This window comes from Gekko japonicus, unplaced genomic scaffold, assembly GCF_001447785.1.
Source record: "Gekko japonicus isolate JY-2015 unplaced genomic scaffold, Gekko_japonicus_V1.1 scaffold6727, whole genome shotgun sequence".
NCBI classification, from domain to species: Eukaryota; Metazoa; Chordata; class Lepidosauria; order Squamata; family Gekkonidae; genus Gekko; species Gekko japonicus.
Genome location: NW_015168868.1, coordinates 12688 through 24753, shown reverse-complemented (window position 1 = coordinate 24753; position 12066 = coordinate 12688). Strand labels below are relative to the sequence as shown.

The 12066-nt window shown below is 46.3% G+C and overlaps 4 non-coding genes across 4 annotated transcripts; all 4 read left to right on the top strand.

Annotated features, from left to right (window-relative positions):
* The first annotated feature begins 8006 nt into the window (after window positions 1–8006).
* TRNAQ-UUG lies at window positions 8007–8078 on the top strand. The gene has a single exon. It is a non-coding gene; the product is annotated as a tRNA-Gln (tRNA).
* An 855-nt stretch (window positions 8079–8933) lies between these two features.
* Window positions 8934–9004, top strand: TRNAG-GCC. The gene has a single exon. It is a non-coding gene; the product is annotated as a tRNA-Gly (tRNA).
* Window positions 9005–9170: 166 nt separating this feature from the next.
* Window positions 9171–9243, top strand: TRNAF-GAA. Its single transcript has one exon. It is a non-coding gene; the product is annotated as a tRNA-Phe (tRNA).
* A 599-nt stretch (window positions 9244–9842) lies between these two features.
* Window positions 9843–9924, top strand: TRNAS-GCU. The gene has a single exon. It is a non-coding gene; the product is annotated as a tRNA-Ser (tRNA).
* Window positions 9925–12066: the final 2142 nt, after the last annotated feature.

The window sequence follows — 12066 nt, the reverse complement described above, 5'->3', positions numbered from 1 at the left end:
TTTCTTCCCTTATAGTGAGTGTTTTATTTTTTTGTTTGTTTACTTCACTTTCCCCCCAATGGGGACCCAAAGCGGCTTACATCCTTCTCCGCACCTCTGTTTTTATCCTCACAACAAACCTGTGAGGGAAGTTAGGCTGAGAGCACGTGATTGGCCTATGGTCACCCACCAAACTTCAATGGCAGAACTGGGGATTTGAACCTGGGTCTCCTATCTCCTAGTCTGGCACTCTAACCACTATACCACACTGTTTTCCAGTACCTGCTATTGATCTTTGTAAAATCTAGCCCTTTCCTAGCAAATTTATTTAGTGGCTTACAGTCCTCTTTTGCCCTTAAAAACAAACCTTACGATTTAAGCTGCTACCATCTCCATTTATATATTCAGGGCTCTGAGAGAATAGCTGACCCTAAAGGTAAAGGTGAAGGTTCCCTTGCTCGAAAGCCAGTCGAATCCGACTCTAGGGTTGCGGTGCTCATCTCCGTTTCCAATCCGAAGAGCCAGCGCTGTCCGAAGACGTTTCTGTGGTCATGTGGCCGGCATAACTAAACACCAAGGCGCACGGAACGCTGTTCCCTTCCCACCGAAGTGGTCCCTATTTATCTACTTGCAATTTCTTGCTTTCGAACTGCTAGGTTGGCAGGAGCTGGAACTAGAGACAGGAGCTCACCCTGTCTTGCGGCACCCGGGTCTTGAACCGCTGAACTACTGACCTTCCACAGCCTGCAGTTCAGCGTCTTAACCACTTGAGCCACCGCAGCTCCAGCTGACCCTAAGCTACGCCATAAATCCGTAGCTGAGGCGAGGCAAAATATTTTCTCATCTATCGCTGGCTTCTTGGTAGTCATAACAACATGGAGTTTGTAATGCATTTCCACACTGGGGAAGAGGCGCTCTCTTTCTTACAGATGCCTTTAAAAAGGTGGATTTTAGCCTTGGCGGCTAAATGGGGCCTCCATCTCCAGAGGCAATATACCCCTGAAATACAGGGCTATTTTTGGGCAGGAACGCACAGGAACGGAGTTCCGGCTGGCTCTCAAGTTGGCCACGCCCAGCAGGAACGCATTAGCATATTAGGCCACACCCCTGACAGCACAGCTCATTAGCACCTTAGGCCGCACCCCCATGTTACCAGAAGTGTGGTCATCCAGCCACACCCACCTTTTGCTTGTTATTCTGTTTACCTTGTTTGTTGTCAAAACCCAGGGCTTTTTTTGTAACAGGAACTCCTTTGCATGTTAGGCCACACACCCCGAATGTAGCCAATCCTAATGAGTTCCTGCTGTTGGGTGTGGCCTATTATGCTAATGCGTTCCTGCTGTTTGATGTGGCCTATTATGCTAATGCGTTCCTGCTGTTTGATGTGGCCTATTATGCTAATGAGTTCCTGCTGGACTTTTTCTACAAAAAGAGCCCTGCCTGAATGCCAGGATAGAGAGGGGAATGCTTATTGCATTCATACTCTGGTTGTGATGGCCACTCTGGGAACCGGAGGTTTGGTCAGAAGGATCTTTGGGCAGGTCCCTGTGGGCTCTTCCATTCACTGTGTTTTCTCCTCCTTCTTTCCAGATTACCAGAGGCAAAAGGAAAGGACTGTTCACTAGAAGCCACTTCTCTGTGCATAAAGTTCACCAGCCTCCAGCCAAATCCCCCCTCCCCCCCTCTCTCATTGATTCTGTGCAAGGCTCCTGCTTCTTGCTCTTCTTCTTCTACTTGGAGTGGTTGGTGAACTTTGGGAGGTGGCACTCAAAGCCATCCCTTTCCAAGGAGACGGCAGGCTTCTATTTCTTCACTTTGTGCTATGACTGCAGGGACTCTGTGGCTGGGGAGGGGGCAAAACCAAGACGTCAGCGTGTTCCCTGTGCCAGGAACAGGCTTTGGATGTGCTGAGAAGGCCGAAATCCGGATGTTTTCCTGGATGCCGCTTTCAGTCTCTCTGAAAGAGGGAAAATAGAAAATATACACCAGATGAAGCTAATGAACAGTTTTTAAGCTAGAGCTTGCAATGTGCAGGGAGTGGACCTGCAGGGAGTCTCTGTGGGCACAGTTCGCTTTACTCCAAACAGATACATTGAGTTTCCATGGAATGAGTGGAATGATTTTTCATTCACTTTACTGACAACTGTGCAAGAAAAACTTCCAGATGAATTGATGCCCCTGACCCCTTCTTGGGATTTTAGGAATCTGTACTTTCAAGTCTTCAAATATTGCTGGGATGGTAGAATTAATAGTTCCCGTAGAATTCTGGAGGAGGGTTATCTGTTTGTTTTATGAAGAAAGTTTCTGGTCCTCATTGTTAAGGAGAGCTGCCGTGCTTCTCCTAAAGATTCCGAGGGCAGCAGCGTCTTCTGCGGGGAATAAGGAATCTGTTCTAAACACGGCTCGGCCTCGTTTTATTTTCCCTACGGCTGGTGTTCCATTTGTCCTTTAATTCCTGTTTCAACAGTCCTCGTTTGAGATAGATATTCAGATTTCATACACACAAAGGTCTGATGAGTATGATTCTTTTTTTTTTTAATGAAAGCTTTGCCCCTTGACGGGATTGAACGCAAGCAGAGCTGCGGCTACGTTGGCATCCCTACCCCGCTTCGGAGGGTAGCCGTACTCTGCAGTAGAAGAGCTAGGTACAAGTCCAGTCACATTGCAGAGACAAATCAGTTTTTCGGGGATGAGCTGTTTCGACAGTCCAAGCTCCCTCTCGAAAGCTTCTAACCTGAAAATCTGGTTGGTCTCTAAGGCTCCTGGACTTCGGTATAGCAATCCTAACTTGCTGTATTAGCCTGGAAACTGTGTCTTGGGGGGTGCCCTGGATTCTGCGGTCCCCAGTGCTGGGGTGGGGAGAGAGACACAAAACCATAGCAATGTAGTCAGTGGCATCCTCGTGCCAGCGCTTGGCATAAAGCCTCCTGTATTTGCCGTGCACAGCTTAGCAGGATTTTGTTCCCTTTTTGACTTGCTGTTCCAGAGAAGAAGTCATTCTTGCTTTGGTGAAATTGTTTGAGGCTCGGTCTTGCTGGAGGCGTGGCAAGAAAAGCATTTTTCTCCACTCCCCGGAAACCGATCCAGAGGAACCTGCTGTTCCAACTTGCCACTGGGTGTTGATCATCTGTGTAAGGCTAGAAGGAAAGGATGTTCCTGCCTGCAGAAAGGCAGACTTCGACTGGGTTTCTGCTGCTGTTCTGAAACAACTAAAGCACCGTGTATAATCCAGTTTAAAGATCTTGTATTGTGGACGGCATTTTTCCCACTCAGCTTGGCTTGGCTGGATGACGTCAGTTCTTCCTCTCCAGGACTCTTCGGGTTGCAGCTCCATACTGCCACCGCCTGGCCGGAACAGCCCATTACAGGCTTCTTGATGCCGAAGAGATCTTCTAGGCTTTTCGATCTTGCGAGCCGAACCTTCTGTTCGCCGGCTAACACCTCCCCCACAGGGGGGGGGGATTTTGGATTAACAAACTCAATCAAAGGCTGTAATAGCCTCATACACTTTGCACCATGTAACTGGTGTGCAAGGAACACGATATACAACATATATACAAGCTCAACTCATGGCCTACACAAATTCATATGTTAAAGTACACAGGACTTCACAAGACGCTGAGACGAACTGAGGATTGAAAGACTACAGGGACCAGTAGGAAAAAAAATCCCGTTTCACATGTCTTCTTCAGGTCTTACAGCTACAGATGTCGAAAATTTCAAATGTGGAAGTCTATAATAAACATAATGCATGGAGCCAAGTCATTTGAAAAACCACAGAACAATTAAACACAACAAAGAAGATACCCCACCCTTCACTACCCGAAGGAGTCTCAGAGCGGCTTACAAACTCCTTTCTCTCCCCACAACAGATACCCTGTGAGGTAGGTGGGGCTGAGAGAGCTCTGAAACAGCTCTGACAGAACTACGGCTTGCCCAAGGTCACCACTAGCTGCTAGTGGACGAGTGGGGAATCAAACCTGGTGCTTCGAGATTAGAATCCGAGCACTTAACCACTACACCAAACTGGCTCTCATACCAGAAAAGCAGTTTACCTGATGAGCTCATTAGAGCTTGGAAGCTACGCAGGCTCAGCCACGATTAGTACATGGATGGGAGACCGCCAAGGAAGCCCAGGTTTGCTACGCAGGGCCAGGCAATGGCCAACCACCTCTGCTCGTCCCTTGCCTTGAAACCCCTGTGGGGTTGTTGGCTGTGACTTGATGGCGAAAAGGGGAGAGTCGATGCATTTTGTGGGGAAGGAGACAGATTTCTGCTTCCACGTTCCTTGGATTTAACCTGCCCCTTTCTGGATCTGCCATGGGGGAAGAGAAGTTATATTGGAGCCATAGACTATAAGGGGGAGCTCTCAGATGTTGTGCGTTATCATTATCAACCCCCCTCCCCACTGCCTGTACAATCAAACATCAGTTTCCTGCAAAAGAAACCTTCAGCAATTGAAAAGTGCTCTGCATTTCTTTCCTACCTTGGCCACAGCAAAGAGAACCGGGACACTGAAGCATTCCATCAAAAGTTGCTTGTGCATACATCTGTCAGCTATGCTGCCATGGGGGTTGGGGAGTCCATTCTGTGTCTTGTTAATTGTTATTGCATTCCTATCCCTGCTGCTATGCCTTTGCTGTAACGCTTACGCATCTCTACAGATGTGCAGGAGGACGTTGTGTTGTCTGGAGGGCTCCTATGTACCGTGAGAGACTCCTGGTTTTCAGCTTTAGCCACCTAACGGTTGCCTGATTTATCCCGCGCACGGGAGGGTGCCTAATTGGCAAATGCCCTGGGGGGGGGGGGTGCATACGAATACCCTATATCCTATTAGGCTCTAGTGGCTGCAGCCATGCCTAACAGTGCCTGTGTTACTGCATCTATAGCTTTGCAATAAAAGTATAACTGTTCCTGAATGTGTGTACTTCCCGTTGTTAGCTGTGGGTTCTGACAACATCTGGCACCCTCTGTTGGCCGAGAGTCCCCCTCCTAGATAAAGCTTCCATTGTCAGAAGCAGTATACCAGATGTTCAAAGAAAAGCATATGTTGTTTGTGCCTGAAGCCGGGAGCTTTTCCGGTCAGGCACATATTTCTGCCTCCATGGAGCCAGAGAGGGCATCTCTGCCTCTCTGTGGGCAAAGACGGGCCCCTGGAGGAAGAGACTCTCCCCGTCTGTTTCTCAGGAGTGCCAGTTTTTAGTTTTTAGTTTTTAGTCGTGCTCCGATGGAATTGAATTTTAACTGGTTTATCTATAGTGAATTTTAACTGTTTTACATATCGTATGCACTTTGTGCCTGTGTAAGCCACCCTGAGCCCGTTCGCAGGGAGGGCGGGGTATAAATGTGTTGTTGTTGTTGTTGTTGTTGTTCAGTCACACAGTCGAGTCCGACTCTTCGCGACCCCATGGGCCAGATCCCGCCAGGCCTTCCTGTCTTCCGCTGTCCTCTGAAGTTGGCTCAACTTCATGTTCGTTGCATCGATGACACTGTCTAACCATCTCATCCTTTGCCGTCCCCGTCTTCTTTGACCTTCAATCTTTCCCAGCATCAGGGTCTTCTCCAGGGAGTGCTCCCTTCTCATTGGGTGGCCAAAGTATTTGAGCTTCAGTTTCATTATCTGGCCTTCCAGGGAACAGTCAGGGTTGATTTCTTTCCCACAGCCATACAATACTACTGGAAATACCATCGCTTTGACCATACGGACTTCTGTTGGCCGGGTGATGTCTCTGCTTTTTATTATGCTGCCTAGGTTTGCCATCGCTTTCCTCCCAAGGAGCAGACGCCTTTTAATTTCATGGCTGCAGTCACAGTCTGCGGTGATCTAACATAAATAAATAAAATAAAAAATAAAGAGTGGCATCTTCCTCCTCTCCTGTCAAGTGGCAGCAGAGTGTTCCTCGTGGCATTATGAACCACAACCACTGTTCCCTCTAAGCTGAGTTAGCGTGAGCTAGCTCACAGTTTTTTAGCCCCTGGCTCACGCATTTTTGTCTCATCTCGGGAAAGACAGCTCCAGAGCAAACTAATTTATGCAGCAGGCAAATTGCTCGCTCACAACTTTAATGCCAGTCGCTCACAAAGTGGAATTTTTGCTCACGAGACTCCACAGCTTAGAGGGAACATTGACCACAACCCCTCCCCAATGCTGATGAGCTAGTGGAGAAGGAAGCCAAGAGGGATTTGTTTGCCCAAGAGAAGCTGGCCAGAACCCTTCCAAATTCTTCCACTGCAGCATCCTACTTTCCCAACCGGCTTCATACATCCTGGCCAGGTGGCTGTCCCCTGGGGAAACCCAAATAAACCGGCTATTTTCCAGTAGAACAAAGTTTGAGTCCAGTGGCACCTTTAAGACCAACAAAGGTTAATTCTGGGTAGAAGCCTTCGTGTGCAAGGCACACTTCTTCACATACTTAAGTGTGCATGCACATGAGGGCTTATACCCAGAATTAATCTTTGTTGGCCTTAAAGGTGCCACTAGACTCAAACTTCGTTCCACATACTAACACACGGCAGAGACAGAAACAACAAGGGATAGGCTGAACTGCAAGAGGGGGAAAAAATTCAATAAACTTTGGACACCAGCGAATGCTCCACGGCTCCTCCTAGAAAAATAGGGTTTTTTTAGGAAAATGATTTTTTAATGGATTAAAAAAATCCTTACTACAAAGCATCCTATCTAATTTTGAAAACAAATGCATAAACAATACTTGAATTGGGTTGCCAGCCTCCAGGTGGGGCCTGGAGATCTCCTGCTTTTATAACTGGTCTCCAGCTGACAGAGATCAGCTCCCCTGGAGAAAATAGCTGCTTTGGAGGGCGGGCTCTAGGGCCATGTACCATGCTGAGGCCCCTCCCCTCCGCAAACCCCGCCCTCTCCTGGCTCCACCCCCAAAGTCTCCAGGTATTTTCCAACCCAGACCTGGCAACCCTATTACTTGAACAATATTAACTATTTTAACAGCATTAAACAGACAAGCAGACTTTTAAACATTTCTACAGATTAGAATTAAAGTTTCTGTAAATTACAATAGATACATTAGTTGTAACAATACAACATAGAAAACAAATTGCACGATTATAACTACCATGCTACATAACTTTGTAGGTTCCAGCTCCCCCTAGGGTACAACTGGACTAAACTATTCTTTCGGCTGTACTTACAGAACAAAGTCTGAGTGACCCAGTGGTGCCTTTGAGACCCACAAAGTTGTATTCAAAGTGTGTGAGCTTTCCTGTGCAAAGCACATTTCTTCAGACAAAACTGGAATAAAATCTCCTCAAGGGCTACAATTGGAATGGGTGGCCGGTACATAAGAACATAAGAACATAAGAGATGCCAATGTTGGATCAGGCCAAAGGCCCATCCAGTCCAACACTCTGTATCACACAGTGGCCAGAAATACCAGGTGCCATCAGGAGGTCCACCAGTAGACTCAATGGATGGCAGCAAATTAGCCGGTAAATGCAAAAGTTAACAAAGAGATGTGAAAATTAAACTAGCATCCAGCAGCATCCCCCCCAAAAAAAACCCAAGCTCAACCCGGTTTACATGGGAGAACAGAGTCTCAATTTGTACACATTTCTTCACCTATATTGAAACAGATTTCCTCAAATATTACATGCAGGTGGGGGGGGGGGGTTAGTTGCCAGGGAGAGCTAATTAAAGAAGGTAAAGGTTCCCCTTGCTCGAAAGCCAGTCGAATCCGGCTCTAGGGATGCGGTGCTCATCTCCGTTTCCAAGCCGTAGAGCCAGCGCTGTCCGAAGACGTTTCCGTGGTCATGTGGCCGGCATGACTAGACGCCGAGGCGCAATAAATATAGCTAAGACTGGAATGTCACATATAGTGGGACCTGTAAATAGCAGATAATAAAAGGGCTCACAACAGATGAGTTTACAGTATTTGCAGTAGCTAAGACTCCTAGCCGGCTGTCCGTTTCTGCGGCAGGGAAGATGTCAACAGCGAGGCTTGCCCGTTTCATAACTCTGGAACAAAGACATATGACAGGTAGTTTTCATCATCGTCGGTTCCATGGTGTAATGGTTAGCACTCTGGACTTTGAATCCAGCGATCCGAGTTCAAATCTCGGTGGAACCTCACTTTTTGGGGGCGGGACACGCCAACCCCTCTTTGGGCTGAAGTTTCCACGGTGCCCTCAAAAGCTTCCTCGGCTCTTAGGCGACTTTCCATTTAGAAGCCCCGGGAAAGGCGCTTGGTGCCAGGGCGTGAAACTGGGGGAGTCCGAGTAGGCAGCGGTGCAGATACCAGGGCAGGGATTGGACATCTGGAAGGCGCCCATGTGCCAGGCGAGAAACCTCTGAGCGTGTGCAGAGTACTTTCTCCAGCGCGCTCCGGAAGTCTCTCGCAGGCACAATCTGGAGCTCTCTGTGCTAGATCCCGGGTTCCAGCTGCGGCTTGGGTTCATCCATAAACTTTCCCGCACCGGAGGCCACCTCGCCAGCCGTCTCTGAGGGGGAAGCTCCTGCTAGACTCCGAAAGAGAGAAGTCTGCCTCCTCCAGAAACCGCTCCTAGACGCCTGTTCGTCATTGCTGCTGCGAGAGACCGGCATATCTTCGATGCAGCATTTAAGAAGTTGCAAACTTAAAGCAAAAGCCGCGGGGTGGAGCTTTTGCCAATCGGAGTGGCATTTAAAAAAAGAGAGAGAAGCTTGTTCGGACTTGATGAACTCGATATTGCATGGCTTCGGTATTATTTTATGTTTTAAAATGTAAAAGTAGGCACGGATCATGGGCCGTTGATTCCCGAAAGCAGATGCAAGCCTAAAGACACTTTCATGGAAGTAAGTCCATTGATTCACTAGGTTACCTGCTTCCGAGTAGCAGTAGAAAAGGGCAAGAATCCAAGAAGACACTAGAAAGAAAATTAAATTAGGGTGGATAAGTTGAAGTGCTGTTTAAATACAGTGGAGTAAGGCAAGTATACAACAAATTGCATTGGTGGTTCAGTGGTAGAATTCTCGCCTGCCACGCGGGAGGCCCGGGTTCGATTCCCGGCCAATGCAGTTAAATTTTTCTTTTTTGGGGGGGGCGCCTCTCTTTTACACGGATAAGATTTTGCTTGCAATGCAATCTGTTCTTGTAGAAAAACCAATGGAACGACCTGCAGCTGACAAAAACTGCCATTTTGAAGGCGACATTAGCTAGGAAATATCAGACATGAAACGGCTCGCCGAAATAGCTCAGTTGGGAGAGCGTTAGACTGAAGATCTAAAGGTCCCTGGTTCGATCCCGGGTTTCGGCAGGGATAACTTTTGAGACCCCAAGAAGTGCTTCTGACCACATTGAGGAACTGTTTCCTTAACCGAATCCCAACACCCGTTTTTTCTCACCTAACAAAGAAGCGGCATTACTTTTGTCTCGCCCGAGTATGTTTGCAACAGGGTTCACGTGCTTCATGAAAACGAAAATCTGAATATGGGAATGGGCCGGCGGGGGTGGGGTAGGAAGGGGTCTTTCTGTCTTCGGTCATGAAGTTTTCCTCAGTCTTCAAGAAGACAAAATGAACAACCCGAAATGGAAAAAAGACATGATTTAAAAAAAACAAAAAAACCGTGCGGCTGTTGTCTTGCTTTTTGCAAGATTATTATTGAACACAGGTCTGAAATAAGCCAGATCGACTTTTACCCCTTTAAAAGCAACTACTTGCATAGATTGGGGGAGAAACTCCAGCCGCAAAGGGGCCGCAGCAGCCAATAGCTTGGCTGGGTTTTAGGTGTCACCTTTCACCCCCGTATTCTCTTTGCTTTGGAATATTTTTTTAAAAAATTAGATAAAAAGTCTTGCACGGGCGGAGAGTGCTAGGCCGGCACAAAAGAGAGAGCAATTTTTTTTTTGCTCCGTGACGAGGTGGCCGAGTGGTTAAGGCGATGGACTGCTAATCCATTGTGCTCTGCACGCGTGGGTTCGAATCCCACCCTCGTCGAGAAGTTTTTTTTTCCTTCCTCCCCTTACAAAAAATGAAAGATAACATTAGTGTTGCTGTTTAAAAAAAAACAAAAACAGGCACAATGTGTTATTAAGTCTGAGTCCATTGACCCTTTTAAAACCAACTTTTATTCTGGGTGTACACTTTCATGTGCAGACGCACTTTTTCAGGTACAGTGAAACAGAATTTCCTCAGCCATTACATATGGAAAGTGGGGAGGGGGGGTTAATTGCCAGGAAGGGCCAGTTAGAGTCAAGACAGAGACAGAAACAGAATTGGAAATTACCAGTCCATTCATATAGGTTAGAGGGTGAGCAGTGAATTATCAGCACAATGAAGATGTTTACCAGATTCAAGGATCAAACAGGAATAACAGACTTAGTTTATATGGTCACCATTTCTTTGGGTTCAGTTCTGGGGCAAAAACAGTGAAGGAAATAAATATGTCAAAACTGGAGATTGATGTACCCTTAACTGTGGAATGCTGAGAATAATTAATTGAGACCCTGCCACCCGTCTCCTCTCAAGCATGGAGACTCTCCTCCTCCTCCTTCTCCCTTCTTTCTGTTTCAATGTATCTGTAGAAGTGTGCTTGCACAGGAAAGCTTATACCCTTGTTAGAATTGCAAGTTGCTTACACTTCAGTCATTACAGAGTTAAATGTTGTTTGTTAGGAAACAGGATGTTACGTTACATAATGTATTCAACAGGGGAAAGTTTGTGGGTGTTGTTTATCCTAATGAAGTGAAATGCTTTGATCAAGCATTAATGTATTCACAAGGTTTATGGCTCTTTGTGTGAACAAGAGAGGAAGTTCTCTTCTAGAAGCTAAGACAGTTAGAAAGATGTAGCTGTTAGCATATAGTACTGAGGGTAACTGCAAGTATGTCACCTTTTATTTTATTTCTTTTCTCCAAAGTACCTTACCCATGTTTTATTTTGTTTTCTAGTAAAGATATTTTTCTTTTACTAAGTGTGTGCTCTTGTGTTTGCAATACGACCATCGATCCTGAATCAAAGAATCCCAACAACCCTGAATAAAACTTTGTTGGTCTTAAAAGATGCCACTGGATTCAAACTTTATTCTCTACCGACCTGAATCTACAAACATATAAGCAAGAAAAGGTAGTGAAAGCATCCCCCCCATCATTCATCTCCGCCCCACCTTCTGCCATTTCCCTTGTGCCTAAAGTTAGACTGTAAACCCTTTGGGGCAGAGATCTACCTTGCTCTCTGTAGCGCATCGTCTGTTGCCATGACACTTAATCAAGAAATATTTTTTAATGAACCTGGCAGGTTCAGGAGGAACAAGGTGTTGCCTTGAATACCATTTTATGGTCTCCTTCAATTTTGCAGGGGGTAGGCTAGATGACTCAGGAGGTACCTTCCAACTCTATGATTCTATTTTAAACATATTCTTTCCAACAACATCTCACTAACGTTCCTCTGCCAAAAAAGCTGTTTCTATACAAATGCTCGATTACCCGATACCGGGTAAATTGGTGGAAATTGGAATTGTCCACTGAGACTTATGGACTGCCTGACAAGGTCTGGAGAGAGCAAGAGGAAGGTTGCAGGCTTAACATGTATGGGAAATTATAGGTGTTTCTATACAAATGCTAGAAGTGTCCAAGGTAAAATTGGGGAGTTGTAGTGCTTGGTGTTGGGTGGGGGAAATAGACATTGTGGGTATTTCAGAAATTTGGTGGGATGAGGGAAATCAGTGGGATATGGTGATTCCTGGTTATATATTATATTGGAAGGATGGGTGGAAAGGGTTGGCGGTGGGGTGGCTCTGTATGTCAGAGAAGGTATACAGTCCAGTAAGACTGAGAGGGAAAGTGAATTGGATTTGCTTCTGGAAATGCTATGAGTTGAAATAGTGGGCCCAAAAGGAAGCTTAACACTGGGAGTTTGTTATCGCCCACCAGATTCAAAAGATAGAGGAAGATTATAAAATGATGAATTAAAGATAGCGGCTAGACAAAAAACACTGTGTCGTAATAGGTGATTTTAACTACCCACACATTGATTGGGTCAATATGTGTTCTAGTCGGGGGAAAAAATTGAATTTCTAGACACTCTTAATGACTGTGCTATGGAGCAGATAGTCACGGAACCTACCAGGGGAGAGGCGAT